Genomic DNA, 8,611 nt, shown 5'->3' with positions numbered 1-8,611 from the left:
TCCTCTTTCGTCCGTCCCTCCCTGGTGGTCTGTGTGAGCTCCTTACGGGGTCACCGGGCCCCGTGGCGGGGGCAGGGGGAAAGAGCATTCACCTCCAGGTGATGGGCTGGCACCCAGGGCCTGAAGGTTCCCCCTCCAATTAATCCGCTGTAAAATCATAAGAGCATGGTCATAAAATCATAAGAGCATGGTCATAAACGTGTCCACTTTCAGCTGTTACATTCAAAAACAGTTTGCAAAACAAATTGTTTTTCAAAGTACTTCTGTTTTTATTGCTCCAGGTTATTTGAAGGCCAGTCCAATAAGTATATTACATTTCACCTGAGTATATCTGGCAAGATAAGCAAAATAAGGTTAAGCAGCATAAATTTTCACATTTTTTTCTGGGTATAGTGAAGGCATTTAAAGCTTTTCTGAAGCAGGTATTTAATTCCAGCCACTGTGTTTTGAGTTTTTTGGTTTTGCTTCTTTTTTTTTTTCCTGTGTTCTGATGGTCTTTTCCCTCATTTCTAAAGTGTCCTGTCCTTCATATGCCTTTCTTCCTACATATGTTAAGCTACATCCTAATTTTGTTAGAAAGACAGAAAATGTCTTTGATGAGGACTAAGTATCACTCTTTAGTTTGAAAAGGCTCAGGCTTGGCAAGAAAAGTTTCTCAGTGCTGTATGTAGAAGACACTGTAATTAATACTGGTCTGCGAGAACCCTACCTAATTTGATATGTTATGGAAAACACAAGTGAAAAAGCTGATTTTTTTTCTTAATATTCTTTGTGTATCTGCACCAGTTACTCAAAAACATTTGATACTTGCATAGGATGAAACCATCCACTGAGAATCCTTGCTCACTTGATAATTCTGCCTTTTGACGGGAATATAACAAAAAACTGTATTCAGGATCAAAGGCAGTTGGTAAACAAAATTAAGAACATCATAACTTACTCATACAGTTCTCAGCTTGTGAGGAATCACAAAAAAAAATCTATATCTACCACTTTTATTTTGTCTACTTTAACTTTGATAAATTGATTATTTCTTTTTGCCCTTTAGGTATTTAATGCCTTTTTTTCTCTCTCTCTCTTTGGGTAGATTCCTTCTATTTGACAGTGTGCTTCTTATCTTAAAGTGTGCTATTAGAACAATCTGTCAGATAACTGTAGGTTAGTCTCTATTCTGCTATGTGTGAGCCACATAAGCTAAGAGAAAATTTCAGAAGAATTCTTTATGAGCTAAGTTGGTTTTTTTTAACAAGGGTATCAATTCTCAGGATTGATTTTCCATCTGCAGTATACTTGTGTTCAAGAAAGTAAATTATGTGCAGACAAAGAAACATTTGGATGAAAGTTTAGTTTAACAAAAAGTAAACCATCTGGAAAATTAAACAAGTCATTCTATGTATAAGAACAATTGTGGTCCTGGTTTTCAGTGATTCCCATATCTAATAACTAACTAGGTCATTAATCTTTCTCTCCTTATAGTGTAAACTGGGTCTTTTCTCACATCACTCATTTCATCTTACTTTCTCAGTAAACTTGCAAGAAACACTCATCTTTTAACTTCTACCACTGGATCATATTTTGCAGAAAACTATCAGAATGCAAAAGTTACTAGGAGCATATTCACAAAAATTTAATTACAGGGGTTGATGGTATAAATAAATAATTGTTAATAAAACCAACTAAAAACATTGACAAAAGCTGGCAGTAGAAGTTTTGTTGGGGTGACTAAGGAGGATGGAGTTCCCACATTTAAGCCATCATATGTGCTTTCAGTCATGCTTGACACACACCTGAGAGCATGCAGTGGGTCTCTCTACAGCAATGCTCACCATCAAGAACACCCTTTTAACAGTGTAGTAGCATTTATGGAAGAATTACCCTGTTAAAGCAATGACCACTTAAAGTTTCTACATCAAAACGGCTCTCATTTTGTAGCTCTGATGTGAGTGGTCTGCAACTTCTTTTCTTTAAAAAATATTAGTATTTTGGAAAACCAGATTAATTTTTTTTTAAATCATGTATCAGAACTTCCAAGAAGTTAAAATATTTATGTAAAGAGGAGCATTACATGAGAGGAACTTTCCAGGGATAAATAATTTTAGAAAGTGAAGACAGTTATGAAGAGAGAGATGCAAAATTTTCACTCAGTAAAGCATCTCTCTTGTCTCAGCAAATAGTGTAGAGATCTTGTTAGATCTAAGCGTATATCAGATAGAATGTATTCAAATAAACACTCAGGTTTTAAACGTTGCAGCAGTTGGGCTTTAAATAAAGTTTAAAAGAAAAGGTCATATTTTAAACCACAAGGCTACTTTTTCTCTCAGAACTTATCATTTGGTAACGTTTGAGGTTTGCTTGATACTAAAACACTCATTATCTTTGGTTAAATCTACTTTAAACCATGGAACCCTAGGGGTTGCCTAGCTTTAATTGTGTCTAAAAGTTAACATAATTTATTATGTCTGCTGTGAAATGGCTAACTTACATATAAGAGCAAGATGCTCTATTAAATGTACTTCTATTGTCAAAGTCAACTGCTTCTGGCAGTGCCATTTCCGAAATGCTACTGATCAAAAGGTAATGAGAACTGACAGGCAACATCACAAACGTTCCATGGTAAACACTCTGATTAGGAATGAAGTGAGTGCTACTGATTGTTTCTACAGCAGTGAAATATAGCAGAAAGAACAAGGGTTTTTAACACTCACTTGCACACTATGATGAATAAACCTGCACATTAAAGCATATTGGAAATAGCCAACTACTCTGAAATACATCAAAGTGTGTATATAAATTGCTTTCAAAATAAATCTGAGTATCATGTCATGCTAAACTATAAACTTCTCATGTTTTCCTTTGCTGCACAGTTATTGTTGTATCTGTATCAGTTAGAGAACCCCAAAAGAGTAAAATAAAGGAAATAAAAGATCTCACAGATGAGATAATATCCCACTTCAGTGCAATTCTTTCCAGCTTTTATTACATTGGTTTGAGTAATGGTTACAGAGCCAATTTATAGGTGTCGTGCTATATTCCTCAATTAATGAGAAAAAGATAGAGCTCTAAATTCTGGCTGTGCATGTCTGTAACTGCAGGGATCAATATAATCATTTGAAGTGTATCTGCTTGGATGGGTCTGTGACCAATACTTTTTTGTCCTGTTCCTTGTGGACATAGCAGTCTAATTTCTTCTACTGTCAACCTTTAACATACCGTTATTATGTCATACTTTAAGCTTTCTCTTCTGTTTTAAACAATCCCAATTATTTCATTCAACAGTTCTGTTACTCTTCACTGGACTGTTTCTGAGTAATTTAAAGTATTCGAAGACTCAGTGCTTTTCCTTGAATTTTCATATGTGTTACAAACTGATTAACATTTTTGTCATACAGTATCTAAATGCTTAATTACAAAACTGGGTAGTAGGAAGCCTGGAACATATTTTTTTAATACCTTACTTGATAAAACTTACAGTTTAAGGACTATTCCACATTGTTTAACTGTTTACTTACCCTTCTATTTTGGTTTTATCTAGACAATGTTTGCCTGACTTCCCTAGGAAAATTTTAGAAGCATTCTGATTTAGAAGCATTCTAATTCTGTATTAAAACATGACACTTGATACTATTCTCTTACATACAAGAACTTTTGTCGTGTCATAAAAAGACATTAAGCTGTTTTGATTTGTTTTACTCTTGATGGATGAATGCTGACTGTTAAAAATAGCTGGTTTACTTTTTTGTTCCAGGTTTTCTGCATATTTTTTGTATCCTGAAGGTAGGCTGAATAAGCTACAAATCCCTGACCATCTTATTTTTATTTTTAATCTTTTTTCTTATTTTTTCTTCTAAGACAGCGTATACATTTGTAACTTTTTAAGCTTCTAGAATTCCTCCCTTCCTCCACAAATTCCGATTTATTTTTTTTTAAATACACAATAATCCTTATGTAACCTATATGAATAGCTATAGATCCACTTCCTCTGAGACTTTTAACAAATCAAAACATTCTTATCCTCACTTTAGCTGCCACATTTATATGTGCCATTAGTGGCACTAAGCTATAGCTACTACTTACGTTAATGAAAGCTGAGCAAAAAAAGCTTCAAAAACTTGTCATTCCTGTTATTGTCTATTATCATCCTTCTGTTTTCACCGAATACCTCACAAAAGCATTTCTTGGTTGCATTCTACTAATTTACATATATCTTTTTCTTTTTTTTTCTTTCCTGTCACTCTCTTTCCAGTGGTTTATTTCATGCCTTATCCCTCCTGATTTTCTCCTGTCATGCTATAGCAGTTTGTCTTAATCCTTAGTAATCTCATAATTTCTCTATTGTTGGACTCCTTCTTGAGTTTCAGACCACTGTAAAGTTGAATTTGGTCAGATTAAACTTTAAGTATATTTTATTACATATTGCCTTACATTTTGGTTTTGCTCCACTACGAATCCTTTTTCTTCAGTGTGTTTTTTCAGAAGTAGAAGATCATTTATCTAAAATCCCCTTCATAATTCCCTTGTAAAATGCCCAATTAGAGATATAAAAGCAACTGTAACTATGACATTTCTAGCTTCTGACTACTTGCCCTTAAATCCTGGTTAATATATTGCAGAACCATGTAGAATAAAACAGAAGAGACAAAATTGTTAGCTTTACACACCTTTTCCCTGCCCTTCACAAAAGTTCCTTCCAATAATTTTACCTTTAACACACACATCAGTACAGAAATTTAGATTGCTATCAATGCACTCCTACTTACTATGACAAGATTGTAAAATCATGGTAAGAAAATCTGCATAAACCAGTTTTAATTAAAAGTGAATTAATTAAATCAAAGCTCTTTTTCAAGATAATAACTTTAGTGCATGTGAAGTTTTCTAAGCAAACAACTTTGCATTCTGCCTGATTTCTTAAAGAACTGTTCAGAACTTGTATAGAGTTTAGAAAATCTTCCTACATTGTTAGCTTTAGACAGGTAATGACTGAGACTATTTGGGAAGGTAAAGTCAAATGTTATTGACTCTAGTCTTTCAACTTGCCTTTTTTTTTGTTAGTTGATTCAGAAAGAACATTTATAACTCAATTTCCCTAAAGAGGGGAGATACATTTATATTGATCGACTCAACCTGATTAAAAAATATATTTTTTTCAGTATTCAGTTTTAAGAAAAACGACCAAACAAAACACAACAACAAAAAAAATTGTGCACAAATATGCAGACTCACAGATGAGCTGTTTTTCAAACTCCATCTGTTTACCACTGATTGTTTAATAAGAATACAAACAGCACAAACAAAGAAAGATCAGAGAAGCCTGTGCTCCTCAAGGCTATTACCTAGCTTATCTAATTTATAAAGCCAAGCAAAATATTTCCATCCTCTTTGCATTTGTTTGTATTAATGCATCACACTGAAAACATAAAATTCCAAAAGCAACTGACCTCTGAATATCCTTTCCCTATGTGAATAGAAAAATTCATTCTTACAATCCTCAGCTCATACCGAGGAAACACAGATTATGAAACTGAACACAGTCCTGTAAATTGAACTGCTCCTGTAAGTAATTCAACTTAACCATGACTACTTCAGCCACGGGCATTTAGTTCTTGTGCCACTGACACTGACCTAATTACACAACAAGTTGCAGGTGATTGTCCTACTTAATCCTAACTGACTACATAGCCAGGAAAACAGTGGATTTCATTCCATCTGATCTGCTGGTAAAGTCACATATTTCCTAGCCTTTTCATATTAGAACAAAACATCTGAAAAAAGAGCACAGGTTTGTACTGGTAAATGAATGAGTAGACTGGTACATAATGAAAAGACGTTAAAGTATCAACAACAGCATTATTTGATATAGACTTAGAAAGTGGGAACGTGGGTTTTTATTAGTAACCTAAACAAAAGTCCAGATACAGAAAACTACAATATAGCTATCTTCTTAACAGCACCCTGATATTTTAATATTCCAAAGCGCTACCACATTTACTGTGCCAGGGTATTATACAAAGATGGCATATTTGAGAAGTCAGGTCTTCTTTCTAGGCACGATCCACGTCCATGTCTTTCTTACTCAGTGCTCCACATGGGGTCTCACCAGAACAGAGTAGAGGGGCAGAATCTCCCTCAATCTGCTGCCCATGATGCTTTTTAATGCAGTCCAGGACATGTTAGACTTTCTGGGTTGTACGTGCATGTTGCCAGGTCACGTCCAGTTTTCATCAGCCAGTTTTCATCAGCCAAGTCCTTCTTGTCAGGGCTGCTCCTGATTTGTTCGTCCGTCAGACTGTGTTGATGCTGGGGGTTCTTCCACCCAAGAGCAGCACCTTGCATTTGGTCTTGTTAAACCTCACGAGACTCCCATGGGCCCACTTCTTGAGCTTGTCCAGGTCCCTTTGGATGGCATCCCATCCTTCAGATGTGTCACCTGCACCACTTAGTTTGGTGTCATCAGAAGTGTGAAATTTTCCTTAATTTTATTAAGTTGTATTTGCTCCCTAAAATATCTGCATAAGATGTAATCTTCTATCAGTTGTGTGTTCAGTAAGACAGGGTCTTTCAGTACCTCACTATGTATCTGACCATCACAATAAATTTTTTTCCCTGTACTTACAATACTTTGAGTCTGTCTTTCAAGTGCAATTAGATCTAAACAGTATCAGAGGTACCTTGTGTAAAGTCATTAAAGAATCAATTCTTCTAGGAATTATTTTGTCCACTAGAGACATTATGTCTATATTTGCCTTTTAAACATTTGCTTATCTTGGGTAAATTGTTATCAATTAAGGAGTACATCCATTTTTTCTTCTCTTCAATGTTTCTCTGGTATTGTTATATGTTTCTTGCTTTTCCCTTTCTGTTAAATCACTCAATAAAATTCCTACGTATTTCATAAAAAAATGATTATGGGAGAGCTTCCAACGTTGTTGACCTTTAGATATAAATTGCAGATAGATCTTCAATTCTCAGTAATATTGGGCTATCTTCCACAAGAGTAAGGAATCATCTAAAACCAGAAGTCTTTTCTCCATCAGTGCATGGATGTCAACTCCTCCTATTGGGTATTCTATTATTGATCTGCTTTATGTTCTCACAATTAAACATGTTTCCAAGCCTCTTATTATATTTGTGTCATTGGCTGCAATTCTTCTGCTTTGCCAATATCCCTTTTCAAATATGAATGACAGGTCTCTACATCCTATCAATATCAGGGTTATTAACTATATGCAAAAGGAAGGCCAACCTTCTGTTCCTGACAGTTTTCTGTTTCTGATACAAGAAATTAAACAACTAAATTTCATAAATAAGGAAGGGGAACAAGGAACTCCCTTTCAAAGTATTAATTACCACAATCCCTACCACAAATCTTTTTCAATATCTGTACACTGACAGTATGATTTACCATTTTGAAAGTGTAGACTTTTTTGAAAGTCTGTAGACTTTTTTCCTGTGTGACCTTTCAGCTTTAGTGAAAGAAACCTCTGCTGTCTTAAAGCATAGATTATTATAACAAATTTTAATGAGCAGTTCAGAATAATTTCTGAACTGACCTACCATTTATTAACCAAATCATCATGGTTTACTATTTTCTGCAGCTTTTCATCACAGTTTGATGTTATTTCCAAGTCATGGTAAATATATCACTGAATCAAAAGATTTCTCATTGCTTCTTGTCGTATGTCAGTTAAAAATTTTCAGTTCTCTGATGTAGTGCTTTTTTTTCTGTGATATTTTAAGATGGAATAAATCAAACAAAAAGAACTTTTCTTTGCTGGTTAGGATCTTTAGCATATAGAATGTATGCATATAATAGGCATGTTGATGACAAGCACATGTCAATGCTTTTCTAATGTGAGAAAGATGCTGATTGATAGTAAATCAAAGAAATTTAGGAAGACTAAAAGCACAGTAAAAACAGAATGAAATTTAATATAGAAAGAATAATTAACATACTGGGAAAAAGGGAATATGAAAATATGGGTTAAAAATTAGATTGGACAAAGATAATATTTTCTTTCTCTTCTTCCTTTCAGTCCTATTATTTCCCTTCCTCTCTTCTTTTCATTAATATTACATTGTGTTTATGCAGCGGAAAAACAAATCTATAAAATCTCACATATTAGAATATAAACTAATGCAATTAGTCTAAGGCAGATTATTGGAAGAAGGGAAAGTAGAATAAGAAAGCAATACTTTTTCCCCAAAGGGTTTTCTACTCTGAAATAGAATAAGATGGTTTCCGAGTTGGGATTTTGCAGAAATATTCATATGAAGATTATTTCTGGAAGGCAACTGATTTATGAACTAAACAGATATAATAACTCATAGACAGCATGCTAGCATGTTTAAAATTAAACACAAAAATAAACAGCATGACAGCATGAAGAGGATCATCATGAAAAGTTTTTCTCAAAACGTGATGCATCTCTTACTGGTATATTTCAGTCATAATGTAAGGAAAAATCCTGAAGCAGGCACTCATATATGGTGTAATACCTGTAGCCTCAAAATATCTCATTAGACCCTGTTGATATGTGGGTTTTTTTACCTATTGCTTAATGACTGACTAAAAGAGTTTTTTAAACATTCAGCAAATTTAAAATTTTAATTG

Source organism: Pipra filicauda, unplaced genomic scaffold (assembly GCF_003945595.2).
Source record: "Pipra filicauda isolate LSUMZ 115617 unplaced genomic scaffold, ASM394559v2 scaffold279_size1008630_pilon, whole genome shotgun sequence".
NCBI classification, from domain to species: Eukaryota; Metazoa; Chordata; class Aves; order Passeriformes; family Pipridae; genus Pipra; species Pipra filicauda.
This window is presented reverse-complemented; position numbering follows the sequence as displayed.